This window comes from Mirounga angustirostris, unplaced genomic scaffold (genome assembly GCF_029215605.1).
Source record: "Mirounga angustirostris isolate CCGP_5_RB_7025 unplaced genomic scaffold, mMirAng1.0.hap1 SCAF_8, whole genome shotgun sequence".
Classification (NCBI taxonomy): domain Eukaryota; kingdom Metazoa; phylum Chordata; class Mammalia; order Carnivora; family Phocidae; genus Mirounga; species Mirounga angustirostris.
The window spans coordinates 139,743,395-139,763,933 of NW_026991716.1; the positions used below are offsets into that span (position 1 = coordinate 139,743,395).

The 20,539-nt window shown below is 40.2% G+C and overlaps 1 protein-coding gene across 4 annotated transcripts in view; it reads right to left on the minus strand.

The window, feature by feature from the left end:
- Window positions 1-20,539, minus strand: part of PRKN (parkin RBR E3 ubiquitin protein ligase) — a 1,287,790-nt gene that overhangs the window by 1,080,111 nt on the left and 187,140 nt on the right. The window lies entirely within an intron of this gene.

Genomic DNA, 20,539 nt, shown 5'->3' on the forward strand with positions numbered 1-20,539 from the left:
AGTTTGGATCAGACCACTTTTTAATCCATGGCTGATGAATCAATCTTTGTTTTGAGTCTGTATTTTTAGGCAAAGCCATATTTCGTCCTACAGGATGGCCTAATTCATGAAATAAACACGTCAAGCCCCAAATTTCAAAGGACCCATAAGTATGTCTGGGGCAACAATCCTGGAATTACTTCCCCAACCTTTGTCACTCCCTATTTGTAGAAAAACGATTTCCAATTTGCTTTCTGCTGTGGACCCCTGTGGCAGCTCACATATCATAGCTCGTGTTCCGTGGTGCCACCTGCACCCACTCTAAACACCCGACAGGCTGGCTGCCTCCACCTCCCGACCAACAACTGTGTCTTGGCCTTCACCAACTCTTCTCCATATGTGAGAGCCACAGCCCTTCCTCAGGAACCGCCTCCAAACCCTTGGAGCAAGTTTCCAAGTTTATAACTGAAACCCCCATTTCTTTCTAAGGCAATAAAATACCGGCATGAAAACAGATGCAAATAACTTTATACACCAAAACAACTGCACACCATTCCTTTATAAATGGAGATGAATGTCTCTGTCCCTGTGAGAGTACCCTCCAGGCTCCCTGCAGAATGCCGGTTCCTCTGCTTGTCCCTGGGGGCAATAATACTGTGTAATATCACTTATACATGGGAAAGAAAGAGAGAGAGAAAGAGAAAGAGAGGAAGAGAGAAAGCTGATTTCATAGAAACAGAGAGTGGAGTGGTGATACCCAGGGGCTGGGGAGAGGGGAAAATGGGGAGACTGGGGAGACGTAGGTCAAAGGGTACAAACTTTCCCTTGTAAGTAGTTCTGAGGATCTAATGTACAGCATGTTGACCACGGTTAATAATATGGTGCTGTATACTTGAACGTTGCTAAGAGTAGATATTAAATATTCTCATCTCACACACACACACACACACACACACTCACACACACAGTGAATAGGTGAGGTATGGATGTGTTGATGATTTTGATCTTGGTAATCACACCACAATGTACATATGTGTATTGTATCAGCACGGTGTTCGCTTCATTTTTTTTGAAGATTTTTTCATGTTGAGAGAGAGAAGGAGAGAGGGAGTGGGGGAGGGGCAAGGGGAGAGGGAGAGTCTCCAGCAGATTCCGCCCCCCGCCCCCCGCCCCGGAGCATGGAGCCCGATGCAGGGCTTAACTCATGACAGGAGGGGAAATCAAGAGTCGGACGCTCACTGAGCTACTCAGGCACCCCAGCACGCTGTACACCTTAAACATATACACTTACGTTTGTCAATTTTTCCTCAATAAAGATGGGGAATTTTGGGTTTTTTTAATACAAGAAAGGAGGAAGAGAAAAGATAGGAAATAGTGCATGTAGGGCCTCTACACCTTAGTACTTTCTGAATGATTCTTCATGATGAGCAAGATGTGCTTTTGTTTTTAAAGTATACCACTTTATGACATATTAAGCAAAATGTATTACTCCCAAACTACCAGGAAAAGAGAGGAAAACAACTAACATTAAACTTCATAGAGAAAACAGACATTTCACTAGGTGTTACAGGATTGCTTTGATATCTATAAGATCATAAATACAGTCACCCATATTTTTCCTCGTCAGTGCAATAAGAAATACTACTTACTAATAACTCAGAACCCCACGATGGCAACAACTAATTCCAGAGCCCAGGCTTTTGTATCTCACATTTTTCTGTAACCCGGAAAATCTCCAAACAGAGATATTCCACCAATTTTTCTCTAACAAAACAAAGCTAACTTGATCATTTCTCTGATATATGAGATTCTAAAATGACAGATGAAGCCAAAAAGGAAGTTAGCCTACATTAACTTAAAAAAAAAAAAAAAAAATGAAGCCATGATCCTATTTTACAAATGGTCACCTTTCACTTATCCACTTCCTCCCTACCAACCTCAAGTGCAAGGGCACAAGATTCAGTGAAAGCTTTCACAGTTCTATCCAAGCCTTCAAGTTGCCCTCACTTATATTTAAAAGATTCCAACAGATAATACCCGGGGCCAGTATGATGGAGACTATAAACAACCCATTGCTTGGCATAAAAAGCATTTCAAGAACGCAATAAAGGAAAACCTGAGGCCCGAGAGTTGTGGGCTGTGACGTCAGCCTACAACCTTGGCCAGCTCACTCTGGCCACAGGCACAGCAGCCGGTCCTGCAGCTGCCACCCCACAGCACCGCTGAGCACGGCCCCTTCCTTTCCCCTGAGCCTCATCCGCTGCCAGCCCCTGTGATGTACATGGGGACCCACGGAGCCGTCTGGCACGTGCACAAACCTGGATGGGCAGGCAGCTGACCCTGCAGTGTCTCCCTGACCTGGGAGAATGGGAACCAGTCACCCAGGGAGACACATCTCAGGTTCACTTGGCACAGCATCTCAGAGGGTCCCAGTGGGGTGGAAGCCCAGATGCTGATTGTGGTGACCAGCCTCACAGTGGTTTAGGGTCAGGGTGCAGGGCTGGACTGACTTTCCCTCCTTCCCTGGGTCACTCTCCCAGCAGCTGCCCTGCCCTGGGAGTATCTGCCAAGGTAAAACATCTGCAAGGAAGTCTTGGCTCTTCTTTTGGGGGGAGAATCCAGCCTAAGGAAAAACATAAAAAGCAAAAGGGGTGTAGAAGATAAATCCTGCAAGACCTCATCTGTTCAGGCAGAGGGCACGGGGCTTCGATTCTAATCATTTACCCCACACTTTCAACCACTTCGGGTGATTCTTGCCACTATATCCCAAAAGGCTCATCTTTTATCATTTCGGTCACTTCAGTGTCTGGTCTTTGTTAGTTCAGGCTCACTATAAGAGGTTCCAGAAGCACAGAAGAGAACAGGAGAATGACAGACAGCAGACTGGGGCCATGGGGTAGAGTTCTGAAAGCCTGGGCGGTGTGTGTGTGTGTGTTTGGAAGGGGGCGAGGGAAGAAGCAGCACCGTCATTTCCTCCGTAAGGCATGACAGCAAAAGTCATTCTTTGAAATCTAGATGATCCAGAGACAGATCTGGGGTAGCAAGGCACTTATTCCATGGCTTTTGGCAAATAGCTGAGCATCCCACATGCTTTTATCCAGAGCAATTTCTCCATAGCAGTTTGTTTCCTAAGAACACAAGTTCTGACAGAAGTGTTCTAGTAATGGACATGTTTTCAGGTGGACAACCAGCGAAACCCTCCAGTCCCTGGTTCCTTTCTCCGTGGCTCATGCAAGAAGCAGAGAAGAGCTCAAGTAGCATGAAATTTCCAATGGTTACTGCAGGCCTAGCTCAGGAGTGGCACCTCCAGGAGCGGAACTTGGAATATGCTGAGCTCCACCTCTCCCTTCTCTCCAATGTCCCTTCTCTGAGCTGAGGATCTCTAGGGAAGGGAAGAGATGTTCTCTACAGACATTACACATACTTTGGAAGTCAGGAAGCAGGACATGTTGCCATCAAATACTATTATTTTAAATTTTCTTGTCCTCCACCCACACCTCTGGGAAGGGAAAGGGGTTAAGAGGAAAAATGAATTGTCCTCTTCCAAGTTTTGTTGTTTTTATGCCATCCTATCTCTGACCCCTCTTGCTCCGCCAGCAAGGCCAGGTACTGGTCAATGACATGCTTCTCTCCAACCTGCTGCTGCTTGGAACCAGCAACCCCTGCTATAGAGGGAGAGGGGCAATTTACAATGGAAAATGCAGGGTATGTGAAGAGGAGGGGTCAAAGATGACTTTTCCCTTCGCCTTTCCCAATGGCTGGAAGCTGAAGCAAGTGAAACATCTGCCAGATTTGTGGGGAGAAAAGAATACAATATACTTGGAGAAAATTTTCAGACAAACTTGGTTACAAGAAGAATGAAAATCAGGCAGGGATGTGCCAAGGGCATTTAGAAATGACATGAATAGTACTTAATTCCACAAATAGGGATCAGGTGACTATAACGTACTCAGAGAAGAGGTTCGTTCTTTAGATATGAAAAGATTTATCTCCTGGGTCTAGGAAACTGTATATATCAAAGGGAAGAAAGAATAATCAGCTTACAACTAAGAAGACAGACCCTAAGGAATATTATGAGATAAACGGGGAATACTGAAAGTCATTTTGAATTTGAAATTTAAGCTAGTGATAAATAAATAATGAAAGAATTACCTTAGTTCACCCTCTGATTCAAGAATCCATGCATGAGGCCACCTTTCCTTCAGTCATCAAAGTGTGGTATCACACCACGTCCAGAGTACCCGCTGACCACTCCACGCCACCTAAGCCTGGGAGCAGCATGAAAAATGAGGAGGAAGGAGGACTCTTGACCTTTCACTGGCTTGTCACACTCAGGGTCTCTGGGAAAATTACTTCCCCTCTTGCCTTTGTCTATTTGGTCTGCACAACAGAATACCATAGACCAAGGGTGCTTATAAACCACAGACGTGTATTTCTGACAATTCCGGAGGCTGGGAAGTCCACAATCAAGGTACCAGGAGAGTTGGTGTCTGGGGAGGCCCTGCTCCCTGGTTTATAGACAGCATTCTTCTTGCTGTGTCCTCACACGGCAGAAGGGAGGAAGGAGCTCTCTGAGGTCTCTTCTGCTCTCATGACCTAATCACCTCCCAAAGGTCCTCCTCCTCCCACTTCCGAATACCATCCCATTGGCGGTTAAGAGTATAGATTGAGGGTGGGGGCGGGGGGAGGTACAAACATGCAGTCCACAACTTCTCTTCAGTTTTGACTAGACTTTTACATTAGTGATGAGGAAGAAGACTCCATGACATCTATGGCACCTTCCACTCCAAAATGTGGCCAATGAAATGGATGATGAGCTGCTCATATTTGAAGACTTCCCATTAAACTCTTCTTCTAGTTATGGAGATTTTGCAAAGGGCTGGTTGTACGACACATGCCAGAATTCCATTCCCCAACGTCTCTGGTTGGGGTAGGCCACTGATTGATTCTTAGGTGGGAGGGAAGCAGTAGTCACACTGTTGCTCATCCACCAGCTCTTGGTGTTGGCAAGAGGTATCAGCTGGGTATGCAACTGCTCTGCCTTCCCCTGGTCCTTCTTCAGCATCTCTGACTCCTAAGTCAGGTGTGTTTGCCCAGCTCATTAATGGAAGGGTCCTGGCTTCTGCAGGACATCATCAAGATCAGAGGAATGAAAAGAGTTCCAGTCTCATGCGTGTGATTTCCAGCTCGTCCTTGCTCTCTCCCACTTTATTTCTATCTCCTGCCCCAACACCTGCCCAGTGAACTCAGAGCTCCAGCGTGACATGTGAAGACAGTGGCCTTACAGAGACTGTTTGTCCAGCCCCCTAAAGTCAAACCCCTATAACAAATCCATATTCAAACACACATGGATTGGAGTCTCAAATCTACCATTTATTAGCTATATGACCTTGGGCAAGTAACTTACCTTTTCTAAATATCTTAAATAGGGATTACAATTGTGACTACATCATAGGATCTCAAGTAAGATAGTGAATATAAAGTTGGCACAAAATGCCCAACAAATACTATTATTGATTAACTAAACATCTCAATTACACTGCAGAGGAAATCCTCTCATGATCTGGTTGCTATAGACTAACAGAAGTATGCACTTTGCTCCTGCCCTATCAGAGACTGAGCTAATAGAGCTTTGGCTCCACTGAAAAGCCCAAGAGCATATTATCCTGTTTTTATGAGAGAACAGAACAGAGTAGCTAACATAGGTAAGCATGAACTTCTATCTCCAAGGAAATGGTGGCAAAGCCAGAAAGAATTGATTCTGTTAAGCTATCTGAATGGCATTTAATGAAGATATAATTTTAACGGAGGAGTCAGATATCTATATTAAAAGATAGTTAATTGTAAGAAATCATACAATGCGACTGTTCTGGTGAATGGAATACTCTAGTTGAAAGCCTAAGGAAACGATCTTTCCCTTTTCAGTTCTTCATAATGAAAAAAAACATAATTTGAAGAACTGTTTGAGATGGACTTAAATATAAAAACTGTACTTCTTACTTATCTAAATCACTTATACCATATCTTATTCCACAAAGATCCAAGTATATGAAACTTTTCTTCAGTGAATTAGGATTTAAGCCCATCAAAGAATCTCGATATTTCTTACACGTAAGGCAGCTTTCCATCTTTACTTCAGCATCACATGTTTAAAAATGAGGCTGAACAGTTAATTGTCTGCCCATGGTTACACAGTGAGCCAGTAAAGCATGGGGATGGGGGTGGGGAGCTGTACTTGAAGGGACCAGGGAATCACTGTCTTGGTTCTACTACGACTTCAAAACTGATGCCCACATCTTGTTTCATAATGCCGACCACCTTTGGACACACACATTTCAATCAGATAGCATCACTGTCCTCGGAACCACATGACTTTCCCAAAATCTCTGCCAAAGTCACCTTTCTCAAAGCCAAGTTTAAAACACGAGTGCCAAGATTTCTTCTTGCCTTTACAACCTGCGCTTAGAGTTAATCGCCAACTCCTGCAAGTCCTTAGAACCATGTCCACTATGTAGCTGCCCTCCGCATCGAGGCTGCCACCGTCCCTCTCCTGGACACCCGCTCTGCCCTCCGGTGGCCCTGTGACTCCTGCCCCCCACCCCTTCCACACACCCCAATCTCCTCCTCCATCACTGTGACGATGCCATCTTTTCTATAGAAACCTTTCAGGCTTCCTAGTTCCTGGATATAATCTAAACACTACCAATGAAGACAAAATATTTCAACTAAAACTACTTTTGGGTCCTAAGGCAGCCACCCAGTTTGGATGGCCGCCATGGCTGGAAGACGTCATAATATAATGCTTAAATGTTTGAATGCAGACAGATGTTAGTGTGAATTCACACTGAATAACCATGTGACCTCATTCAACTTTATTTTCCTGATGTAACAAACTGGGTTAATTTAGTGCCCCATAAAGCTATTACAATTAAATGACATAATGCATGTGAAATGCTCAGCAGGAGAAATGCTGAGTGAACGGCAGCTGCTATGAGCCGCTGCGTCCGGCTCCCTCTTCCCTACCCCCTTGCACAGGGCTGAGGACTGCTCCCCGAACGGCATCACTGCACTTCCAAATCTGGACATATCCTGAATATGCATTTCAAACCAATCTCTCATATCAACTTATTTTCTCAGGAAAAAAAATGCATCCTAGTTAATTAGGCATCCTAGTTAATTAGGGGTACTACTTACTTAGGTCAGAGTTAATCATGCTCTTAATTCATACAATTTTTTCCAAAGGATTGCTAATAATTAAAAAAAAAAATGAAGTAGGTACAAATTAAGGAGTTTTCTTAAAACATCCTTAATTGGTTCAAATTCTCTTAATGTGGGTGAAGGCCCCTCAAAAAAAAAATTTAGGTCTCAACAGTATAGATTAAAATGATAAATTGTAGAGAATTCTGCTGGTGGAAAAGTAAATTTATACTTGCTTGCCTGAGTAACTTCTACATTCTTTGTAATGGATTTTACATAATAGGAGCATGTATTTTGTGACAAGAATAGGCCCACTCAAGCAGCTGGATATATAGCTTACTCTTTATCACTGTCAGGGTTGAAATAAAACTTGGTTTACTTCTTACATGGAAAAAAGTCCTGCCTTTCCAAAATACCAAATACATAAACTATAAACTTAGATTCATTTGGAATAGTCTACTCCTCCAGTAGACAATAGATGTCTCACACAGAACAAATCTCTCTCTCCAGATACACACAGGCAAACACACGCATTCACTTACACACACACACACACACACACACACAATGGGAAAGAATCAGGCACACACAGGTTCAAATGCTAGGTTGGCTCAATGATCTGGTACATTACTTTCATTTCAGTTCTCAGGTTTTCTTTTGCAAAACAGAAATAATATCTATCTGACAGGATTGGGATGAAGATTAAATTAAATGCTATATCTAAAAGAGCCTAGGGGCGGCTGGGTGGGTCAGTTGGTTAAGTGTCCCACTCTTGATCTCAGCTCAGGTCTTGACCTTGGGGTCGTGAGTTCAAGCCCTGTGTTAGCCTTCGTGCTGGGCATGGAGTCTACCTAAAGAATAACATAAATAAGTGAATAAATAAATAAATAAAAGTGCCCCGTATGTAGAATGTGCGGCACTGTGGAAGCAATTGATACATTCTAGCTATAATTGTGCATATGAAAGATTAGAGAATATTAATCTCTTATTCATGTGTTTATTCCTTCAAAGCTATACTTTCTATGATAACTATATTTAAAGCTCTATTTGCTGCTGTCTTGGTTTGCAGTAAAATCACCTTATAATGAAGACCTTGATATTTTCCTAAACCTCCTGTAGATGGAATCCAATAGGAAATATCCTGTATGTATAAATACACATATTCTTATTTTACACACAACAGTATGTTTCTAGATTGATTTTATTAATGTTATAATGGCTGACTTGGATAAATTCCAAATCATCCTTGCTTTTCCTTTAACTCAATTAATATATCAGTTCTTCAGCAAATGGAGATCACAATTATACGCTGTGGCATTACCATTAACCTCCCTTTATGCCCATGTAATCTGACCACAGTAAATGTTGCAATACTGTTACTGCTTTATACATAGTAAATGCTCAATAAATACTCAACAAAGGTTGAGTATTTGGAAAGTAACCAAAGAGAAAAAATTTGTTTTAGGTAAATAAAAACCTAACTACACTTCCAGAAATAGGTAAAAGAGTGAAAGATGATGCAGAGTTCCAGGTATTGTAAATCTAGAAAACATGATCCTCCATGCTCTCGATTGTCAAAGTGTAAGTACAAAAACAGTGCTTATGACTTTTCATATTAGCAAATTGGCTACACAATTTTTAAGAAATAACTGTGGTTCTGCACTGTCACACTCCAATGGCTTTTGCACTGTAGTTTCATTAATACAAAACACTTGCAACCCTTTTGTACAGCAGGTCATTCTGCTAAGTGTAGGGATGCTATAAACATCTCAGTTACACATTGAATAAGGCCTTACAATGTTCAGCCTTCTTTTAGCTAGCTGAATTTGCATGACTCCGATTCTTACAAACCATGTAAACGCCACAATTTAAAAACCATATACAAACGCATACCATATTCCATTATTTGTAAGCAAACCATAGAAAGAACACGTATGTTCCTTTATATTGCTAGGATCCTTTAAATCAGTTGTGATTACTTCCTCCTTTGAACCCTCGCAGCATGGGATTTGTGCGTACTGACACTTCCTCCACTCTGTTGGGCATTTGGAACAGCTGTATACGGTTACTTGTGTGCATATCCCATCCTTACGCCCTGCCCCGTATGTGGTAAGCACCCTGAAGACGGAGCTTGGTGTTGTCCTTCCCGAGGCAGATGACACTCAACCTGTGCGATCTAATCTGTGTGCCTATCTCTTCCAGCACAATCTCTCTAGAACAGTTCACAACTACTGCCTGTAAATGACTAAATCCTGGAAATAAGTGCCAAGAAGTCCAACAGATATCCATGAACGTATTACAGAAAATGACACATAGTATGAATACAAGAAATAAATTACTTATTTTGTAAAAGAAAAATAATGTTTACAAAGGCTGGGTTATTTTTTACAATGGTAACCTTTAACTGCTATGGTATGATTTATCACCATCCATCATGCACAGGCATGATACCACTTACAATGCTCATTGCCTAGGTATGACTGCAAAAAATAACGGTGTTCATTCATTCATTCACTCATTCACTTATTAAATCAATATCTTGATCATTTTAACAATTTATATTTACTACTTCCATAGAGAAATTTGATTTGAGCACACCCAACTTAAAAGACTTCAATGGTGTCCCTGGGAACAAGTCAAGTCTTGTGCATGTACATGAGCCCCTTTATGACCTGGCCCCTCCCTGTCTTCCAGGCTCATTTCACTCTCCCCCTGCTTACACCCTTTATTCTTGTCACACTGATTCATACCTCCATGCCTCTGTGGGTCTTTTCCCTGCAGGGAAGACTCCTCTCTTCTCTCCTAATGCCTGTTTGACCTTAATGACTTAGCTGAGGCAATTCCTTGCTCTGGGAAGTCCTCTATATTATTCCATATTGTAAGTTAAGCTCTGGATGGGCTGTTCCTCCTACAGGTACCCTCAGCATTCTGTGCTTGTCTTTTGTCATATCATTTATCACATCCCTCCCAATCTGTTTCTCTCTCTGTTTCGTGCACTAGACTGTGACAGGCAGTATGATGCAGGGCTTAGCATAATGCCTGACAAAGAGTAGGCCCCCAATACATGTTTATTGATGTTTATTGATGCAATATATATTATTAATATAAACTGTAAAGACTGGGGCAACCATGACAAAGAGAAGAGACAATTAACTAGAATTCAAGAGACCCAGACCCTGTTGTCAAGATTGAAAGATCTCTGGAAAATTATTTAATCTTTTCTACAACTCTTGCAATAAGTTAAGGTGGTCTCCAAAGTCCTCCTTAGTTCCATGGCTGTGTGACATTTTCTGAAAGTAACGAAGTTCTAGTGTGCCTCTAGCCTAGGGGAACAGTTGGCAACTTAAAAGAAGATTATTTGCTTAAGGGGACATTCTCTGTCTTAATTCCAGATTGCTTATGACAGGTCTCTGATAAAATGTGTAAGGTGTCAAATACATCATCTTTTCCAAAAGATTTTAATCAAAATGAAATCTTACAAAAAAGATTGCCCTTGACAATATATCTATAAACGGCATCTTATTTTCTCTCCCAGTTAAAGATGTTATCTAGTACGAGGCTTCGCCACAGCAAAATCAAAGCCTATCCGGTGGTTCACGTTTCCTAGTATTTGCAGAATGGGCAGTGTTCCATTCCGGTCCTGCCTGTCCTGACCTCTTCATTTCAGATTTAGATCTCTTCCCTGTCAGACCAAACAGTTATCCATATGACACTTCTGGATATCAAGTGCCGCTGAACTCCATCTTGCAGAAAGGCATAAGTAATGAGTATTCTCAACAGATTTTCACATACTGTGAAACCTTAGCTATCTGAATTATACAAGAAGAATTACTGAGTCAGTCCACAGTCTGTTTTCTTAAAATGGCTTAAATGCTTTCAAACACAAAGAATTAAATAAGGGAGGCATGCTAACAAGTAAATTTGCTACTGAAGTCTTATCTTTTCTGTATGTAATTTGAACATATTGAAATAAAGGCCTTAAAAGTACTTAAAAATGATGCTTCTCTGGATATATTTAATACTGTAGTTCTTTAAAAAATACTGTTAATATTCTTACCTTACTTACTAAAGATTTTTTAAATACTTTTCTCCCAAACTCCAAAGGATAAATTCTGCATTAGCGGAGACTGAATTGGTGAGGTTGTAATGGAATTAAAAAAAAAAAAAAAAATCAAACATAGTACAACAGAACATTTGCATCCAGCCCCTTCACTTCAAGTCAGACCTCATGAACTCAGCATCTTTAAACTTAATTCAGCCCTAAAATTCTTACCTATGAATTAGGAAATATGTTTACACGGAAATGCAAAAGGGAAGACTCAATAGTTCCATCTCCAAATGACGCCAGAAGGCAGAAACAAGACTTATATTAATAAAATTGCTGTAGCACCAATTGTCTTGTCCTAGTGACGCCCTTTGAAGATAAGAAATAACTGACAGCTGACACAGAGAATTCACCCACAGGCATTGCAAATAAATGTGCAACAGCCCTCTCCAAGATCTACTTGTCTGGGGACTGAGATACACAATATATTGTTGGAAATAGAGGAAATACATTGTAGGAAAACAAGGACTAGAATAGTTTCAGAAATTCTTTAATAGACCACCTAGCTTGAAAGAATGGTAAGGAGAGAGACCATGGGGGGAAATGTGCCATTTTGTTTTTCAAGCAAGAGATTAACTGGGTCCCTCAAAATTTATTCACCATTGTCCAAATTAAGCAAACATCATCACTAGGGTATTTGAAATAGTTGAAACTGACGAACAATACCCCTTGAGATGAAGAAGTCATGGGTGGGCTTCACTAAAGTGTAGCATTCCAAGAAGGAAATATTCATGTAATAGGTCTACAGCAAATTAGCATGTCCAATCATTTTTCTTTTCATTGAATAATTATTAATCATTGTACATTTCTTTTCAATAGTATTTCTATCTAAAAAATATAAATAAAATGTTTTAAATAAAATTTAAAAACTGACATCTAAGTGAAAATAACATACACTCTCAGGAAAGGAATGATCACAGCATTTTACAGAATTGGAAAATACCTGGGTAATGATCAAATCCAATTTCCTCAGTTCACAAATACATATGATACTCAAGGAGTTAATACTTATTCCATTTGACCCAACTTGCTTGTTTCTGGACTCCCAGCCCAGTGCTCTTTCCAGCATAATATTCTGTATGACATAATTGTATATTTAGTTAGTAAACCATACTTTAATATTAAAGGGTTCTATACAAATATAGTTTTGTATATTATCTTTCTTGATAGAAAAATAAAATAAAATAACCTTTTATAATACTTAATAGAAAATGTTCCTGAGATATAAAATTAATGTATTAATTATTTCTTCTCAGTGCAGAATTTTATATCTTACAGAAACTATATATTCTTCTTTTATTTCAATGAAATATTTATAATAATCAAATGTGTATTTGACCACATAGAAAAGTTTAATAAATTCCAAAATGTAGGAAAATTACATATCACAATATTTAAACATAATCAAATAAAAGTATAACTAAACAATAAGAGTTTAAGTATTTTTACCACTTAACTAGAAATAAATCTTTTAACCTTTGAACAAATGAGAATATCAAAATTATGCTTACAATTATCAAAAGTAATTAAAGTGAAAAAAAAACCTAAATTATGCATATAGATAAAGCTGGGCTTGGAGGAACTGAATGACTTCCATATCCTAAGAGAAGGTGCAACCTCAACAAAGCCACTGTGGGTAGAAAGAGGGTGATGGGGAAAGTGGGCAAACACAAGGCTAGAACGCCGAGCTAAGTCAGACTAAGAACTGCAAATGCCATGCAAAAAAAAAAAGTCTGAACTACCTTCAGATTAAAACAGAACACATCAAAATTTTCTTTTAAGAATCACAGAAAATGACTTTTCAGCAACATAGCCGATTGCACTGGAGTAAACTCCAATCATGTAGAATTGCTAGAGACTGAGGTAGAAAGAGCACAGAAGGCAGGGAGATGCAGTGGGATGGAGCAAGGAAGACAGGGAGGGAAGCAGGGAAGGAGAAGGGAGGCAAGGGAAGGGGAGGGAGGGAAATGGAGGGAAGAAGAGGAAGGAGAGGGAGGGAGGAAGGTAGGGACAGGGAGGGAAATCTGCAGGTGTCAGAAATGAAGAGGAAATGACAGTCCAGAGTGGGAAGAACACCAGGTGACTTAGTAGAGCTGGGCACAGTCCCTGCTGTCAGGGCTGGAGGGATTGGGCTGAGCACACTCACAGATACTACAGATGATTTTAGGGCCCACAAGAGCCAGAAAGCTAGATCTGAGACCCGTGCTTGATTCAGGACCCTGGAAGCACCCATGGAAAGAGGGTCTACAACACTTCACTTAAAGAAGAGGCAATGAAGCCCAGGGCTCTGGAAGATTGGAGGGGAAAAGCACAAAACTATAATAACACCATAGTCATTAAAACAGTAAAATATTAATATAGGGGACAGATATTAGATCAGTGGAGAGGAACTCTAAGTCCTGCATAGATATGACATTTTGATGTATGACAGATACAGGGTTAAATATTAGGAGGGAGGGAGACACTTTTCTGAGACCTAAATGTGAAAAGCAAAATGCCAACATTGTAGAGAGAAATATAGAAGAGTGCCTTCATAAAGTTAGCATGGGGAAGGTTTTATGTAAAAAGGCCATGAAAGAGAGGACTGAAACATTTGTCTTCGCTAAATTTAAAACATCGGTATGTTCAAGTAAACAAACTATCATTCAAGTGAAGGCAAACCACTTGAAGAAGACACCACTGATAAAGTATGAGCAACCCAAAATACATAAAAGGCAGTCCTAGAAATCAATATGGGGGGAAAAAAAAGCCCAATGGAAAAATTGAGGAGGGACAGACCCAGGCAATGCACAAAGGGTGTAAGGAGAATACTTACTGGACATAAAGAAGATGTTCCTCCTCACTAGTGATCAGGAAAACACTGATTACACACCCATTTACTGGTGAAAAATTTAAAAATTGGATAATACCGAGCAAGGGTGAAAATGAGCAGCAGTGAGAACTTTCATAAACTGTGGGTGGGAATGTGGGGATAGAGATGGACAAGTAGCTTGGAGAGACATTTTCAAATAACCATAAAGCTTAGCATTCATATCCCATCAGATCCAGCAATTCCACACCTAGGAATGTTCTTTTCATGTGTACAGGTAGACATACCCAAGAGTGTTTATTGCAGTGGTGTGTGTGGGGGGGGGGGGTGACTGCAAAACTTCGGCAACACACAAAACATTTATCAGCGGGACAGTAATTCATAAATTGTGGCAATATCTTAAAATGGCATGCCATGCCACTGTTAAGATGGACTTACTACAGCAATGTTTCTCAAAGTGTGGTCCAGGACAAGCAACAATAACATCACCTGGAAACTTGGTAAAATGCAACCCCTGGGGACCCATCCCACATCTACTGAATCAGAAACTCCAGGGATGGAGCATCCTGTGCCTGTTTCAACAGGTCCTTCTGGTTCCAGCTAGAAAGCTGCTTTACTGAAGTTACATGTGTCCACATAGGTAAGTGTCAAAGCTGAAATCTGAGCCAAAAAGGGGGGGGCAAGGGTATAATACAGTTAATATAAATCTTAAGGACATAAATCTTAAGATATATACTGACATGAGGAGGGAGGAAGGGTGGCAGGAATGGAAAGGAGAGGATTTCAAATGTACCTGTAATATTTTCCTTGACAAAAGGGTTTGAAATAAATTTGGAAACATATATTAATAGTTGCCAAACATGGGTGATAGAGGGATGTCTGTTAAATTACTCTCAGTACTTTTCAGGTCATTTTGAATATTTCACAAGCATAGTGACATAGCTAAGTCTGTGCTTTTTCAAGAGGAACATGGTGTGAAGAAAGGCATAAGAGGGGAGACTCGAGGGGCATGCGGACAAGTAGGTCAACACACTGCTACAGGAACCCAGTCAGGCGAGACAGCTTGAACTACAACAGGGGAGGTAGGAGACTCCCCAGAAAACTATGTCAGGTATCAAACAGATAGACATTGATAACCTATTATATGCTGGATGAGAAGGGACAAAGAAGATTCCAAAATAGATAGTCTTCTTGTATAAGTCGTGCATGGAGACTGACAACAAAGTCTCTATTTGGAATTGGAAAATAATAAAATTATCTTGACAAAGTATACAACAAGAAATCTGAATCTAGAGAGAAAGGGAGTGTCTTCGCTGTATAGTTAATATATGGTGTAGGTATGGTAAAGTGTGGAATGCAAGAAGAAAAGAACACTGAGGACAGAATTCTGGGGAAAATAGGAACCAGAAAAAAAAAATCAAAGGGGTGCCTTTCAGGTAAGGGTAGAACAAAAAGCAAAACAATTTCTGGGAAGGTCAAGGGAATTGCACCACTCTGCACAAAGGCAGAGTTGTCTGGAAAGCTTAACACTGGGAAGAGAAATGTGATCCAGGAAGAAGAGTTTGATCACTAGGAAGTCCCCTGGCCCAAGAAGCATACTTCATTAGCAGTCTTGGAGACAAAGTCATATTATACTGCCTGGAAGATCACATGTGGGATATGAAATTGGTAACAGCAAGTATGAAGAGAGAGGAGCATCTGATCAAAAATATAAGTAAGGAAGGTGATAATTGCTGGATTAAAGTTTAGGAGGAGCAGGGAAAAATGGAATCATGAGCCAGCATGAAAGGGTTTGCTTTGGAAAACATGAGGGACTCCTTTCCTGAGAGAGGGCAGAGATAAAGAGAAGTTAAGATACAGAAAAGCTGGGAGGAGGTAGAGACAAGTTAAGGAAAGTTCAGTGGAAACATAAATTCCACCCCAGTATGAACTTAGAGGCAAGATCATATAGCAGGTGCCGGAATTGGAATTAAGGGGTTGAGGAGAATAAACTAGGTTGAGAGAGCGGCCATGGAGAATGGAAAATGTTATTTACCAAGGACAATGGTCCAAAAATTGCCATCTGCCATTTTGAGGGCATTGAGGATGAAAAAAATATTTTATATAATGAGTCCAATGAGCACAGTTATATGACTCTTTAAAATAGCTTGATAGCAGAACAGCAAAAGGTTTAAAAAAAAAGAGTTCCTATATGGTTGAAGATTGACAAGGCATGTACTCCAATATCTGTATTATCCAAACATTCAATGATCTGAAAGATGCGCTAGAGCCACCTCCAAAATATACTGAATTCCATCCATTCTTTTTTCCTCTGTAGTTCAAAACACTGGGATTTCTCACCCAGAATAGTGCAAATCAGTAACTAGTCTCTCTGCTACTATTCTACTTCCTTCCTATCCTTTATGACCTATTTCTCCCCAGTAGTCAAAGTAACCCTTTAAAAAATGTAAATCACATGATTTCACTCCCATGTAAAAACCATCCAACGGCTTCCCACTGTCCTTAGAATTAAATCCAAAGATTGACCCTCAGAAGCAGGAAAGGCAGCAAGGTGTCCTATCTGTGCAAGAAGGAAGGAAGGGAGGAGGATTATTAAAATCTTAAAAATTAAAAAATATCTAGTTCATTCCTTTTTCTGGCAACATATAGACAGGCTCAAATTCTATTCAATGATTTTAAAGAACAAATATATTTGTAAAATTTAAGTAAGCATAACACCTACTAGGGGCACCTGGGTGGCTCAGTTGTTAAGCGTCTGCTTTCGGCTCAGGTCATGATCCCAGGGTCCTGGGATCGAGCCCCGCATCGGGCTCCCTGCTCTGCGGGAAGCCTGCTTCTCCCTCTCCCACTCCCCTGCTTGTGTTCCCTCTCTCGCTGTGTCTCTCTCTGTCAAAGCCTTAAAAAAAAAATAAAACACCAACTAGACAAATCATAATTACTGCTAAGTGTAGATTAACTTAATTGAACTAATAACAAAAATACGTTCACATAGCAGGTCCAAGATTTATAAAAACATATACTATACTTTTTATTTCTACAGGACCTACTTTGTAATTATATATTTGAATGATTATTTGATTAATATCTATCTTCCCTGTTAGACTGTAGGCTGCAAGAAGTCAGGGACCATATTTACTTCGCTCATAGTATATCTCTAGCACTTCGCAAAGACCCAACGTGTGGCAGGCACTCAATTAACATTAATTGGATTACTGAATATGTATTGAACAACTCTTGGTTGAATTAATGAATACACTAACAGGTAGAACAGAAAAACTCGGGCTGAGTCCCAGGCAGAATAAAGGGTTGGCGTTCAAGCTCTGTGATCAAGCAAGTGTGTAACTTTTTCTTCCTAAGCCTTGGTTGTCACATTTGTCAAGGGACATAATATTATGTGTATTCTAAGCAAATTAAAATACTGTAGTGTCCTATTATCACAAATTGTGATAACTAGCCATCATATGGGATGCTGTGAGAGTCAATTTGCTTTCTGACAACACTAAAAGTCCCAAAGATTTAAATAGGCACCAGGATCTGCCATTCCATTTTCTGATGGGCATCCTTCATAAGCCTCTGATGGCAGCAGGGAGCCATGGCTTTAAAGACCAGAGTGGTGGGAAGTCCTATACTCTCAGGGTCGAAATCCTTACATACTCTACACATTTTCTCTTTAAAGCCCTTCAAGCCTAGGAATTTTCCTAGAAGAATCTCAGAACCCTACAGCTAGAACCAGAAGTCAGAGGGAAGTTGTAGGTTCTTTATAAAAAAAAAAGAGGCAGAGGAGACTTCACAGGGACACCTGGGTACTCCAATGAGAACTGCCAGAACTTCTATGGCCTCAAAATCACTATTAAAAAATTAAGAAGGAGGAAAAGCCACTAACCTTCAATGATAAAAACCTTCAAATAAATCCCTATAATGCTTTGCAAATATCACTGCTAGGGACAATAATAAATTTATTGTGTATAAAAACATTTTTAACATCATGGTCCTTCTATTTATTTTTTAATGGGCATTTATATGAACATTTCCATTCAACCTCTTACACACACACAGTTAACCTGTATTTGCTTCAAATTTTAAAATACGATTTTAAAACATTTATTACCATCATAGACTTGTTCCTTTACAACCAGACACCTACTTTCCATAAGGGTCCCCTTCAATTTACTTTGGCACAGAGTTCATTCTATACATACTGGTTAAGTTTTACTGAATCTCTCTTATAGGTAACTCAATATATATGGCCAAATTTGTTCATATTATTTTGCCATTTTCCTGAATATTTAAATATAAAGGATCAATGACAAGAATTTGATAAAAGGTCTACACACTGAATTTAGCTGATCTTAAAAATAAATTTATCTTAGGACATTCTCTCTGGTAAATCATGCAAAATTCATAGATTTTTTTTTTCTTGAGACATTTTTATATAAATAGCCATTTATCTCCAATCATTAAAAATGAGTTATTTTGGAAATGTTAATAGTAAAATATGACCCCATGATGGAAAAGTTACTCAGACAGCAAATGTCTTATATCACAAAGGGCGTACCTTTGCTGTCCCTCGGGCAGTATTTCACATAGGCAATGCTGTATTTAAAAGGCATTCGTTGTCTTATTATGCAGTTCTATTTATTTATTTCTAATAAAAGTGGTGTAAATCATTAGATTATTTTGGATTTGAAAGGCAATTCCTTACTCCCGCAAGAACCCAGCTGGGGACGTGCAGATCTGCTGGAAATGCTTACGGGGAATATTCCTCTCGGGGAGTTAAACAACCCTTTAACACACAAGAGATAGCAGGCAACTCCCATTTGGCAAGTCATTCTTTTATGCCCGAGACCTCATTTCACACGCAACAAATCTCTGCAGAGGTACAGAAAGGGCATAACGAAGTAACACGACAATTGAGGTCAGCTCCAAAAGGCTTTGATTTCTTCAAAGAAGAGTGTTTTGATAGAAAGTATTTTCTCCCATGTAACAATTAAAGCCTGGAATCTGCCAAAACAACAGTCAGAACCGAACACTGCAGCATTGTATGTTAAAGAAACAGACATTTTTGTTGACTCAATCCAAAAACAGAGTGGTCCAAGCAGTCAGATACATTTGAGCAATTCTTTTTTTCTTTTTTAAATGGTAGTTGAAATTATGTTGCCCGAATAAAAATTGGAACGTGCCTTTCCTACGAATGGATCCATGCCACAGAACCTGTTTAGGATTTGGAATGCATTTTCCATATGAGGATGGCAGATGCTCTCTCACAAGGAAGAGGGAGGTATCTACTCGTAGGCAAGTCTAGTCACTGTCAAATCTCTGTCTTTTCTTAAAAGCAGGCACTGTCTAGACCAAATGCCCCCCAGGCAAGCTGCAATGGGGAAACAAAGGTAGCCACTCTCTGGAGAGGCAAGTGAAGACATCCAGCTTCTGACTTCCCCATTGCTTATGTAACTGAACAGCTAAAGACGCTAAGTCCTTTGCCACCTCCTTAAAAAATATTTACATCAAACACTAAAATCTTCCACCATTTGGCAGAAAAGAGTAGTTTCACAAAGAGAATTTTAATGTAACTAGTGTTTATGAAGACCAATAGCTATACTATTTTCCACTGATAATCTTTTTGATGATTTTACCTTTGAGGATTTTCTATAGAAGGAGACAGTAATTTCACATCTTAATTACCTTCTCTTTTATGTATTTTCTTTTGGTTCGCCTTATTTAATATTACTCTTTGTTTTCTATTCGGGCTTGGAACCTACCACTCTCCTCTATTACTTACTGATTGTGTTTCTAGTGCCCACTGAGCCATGTTAGCACAAATTCAAACGGCAGCTCCGAACACAACTGTGACTACTTACACACATTCTAGACATACATGTGCCATATTCCCTGGAAGTGCAGTTTCTTTATTTTATCTGCTAAAAACATTGTGACGCCAGAGTCTCAGACATGTGCACTGACGGTTTGCACTGTGCCACAGAAGTCCGAGATACAATCTGTTTCCTTTTCACAAAGTTTTCGGGTACCTTAGACATTAAAGGACTTATATATAAACTTTGCAAACGCACATAATTCAGAGTGAATAGACAATCAGACTCTAAGGCATTGTTTAGTTTCTCTATACCATTGATGGGCTAACATATGCACAAAACCAAAGGGGTCATGCAAAAAAAGCCCATAATCTGAGGTGTATAAAAACTGTCATTCAGGGGCGTCTGGGTGGCTCAGTTGGTTAAGATTCCGACTCTTGATTTCAGCTCAAGTCATGATCTCAGGGTTGTGAGATTGAGCCCCAAGTCTGGCTCTCGGCTGAGCATGGAACCTGCTTAGGATTCTCTCTCTCCCCCTGTGCCCCTCCACCCCTACCCCCTGCTTGTGTGTTCTCTCTCTCTAAACAAACAGTCATCCGCCCCAGACCACTCTAGAGACCACCATGCTACCTGTCTGGC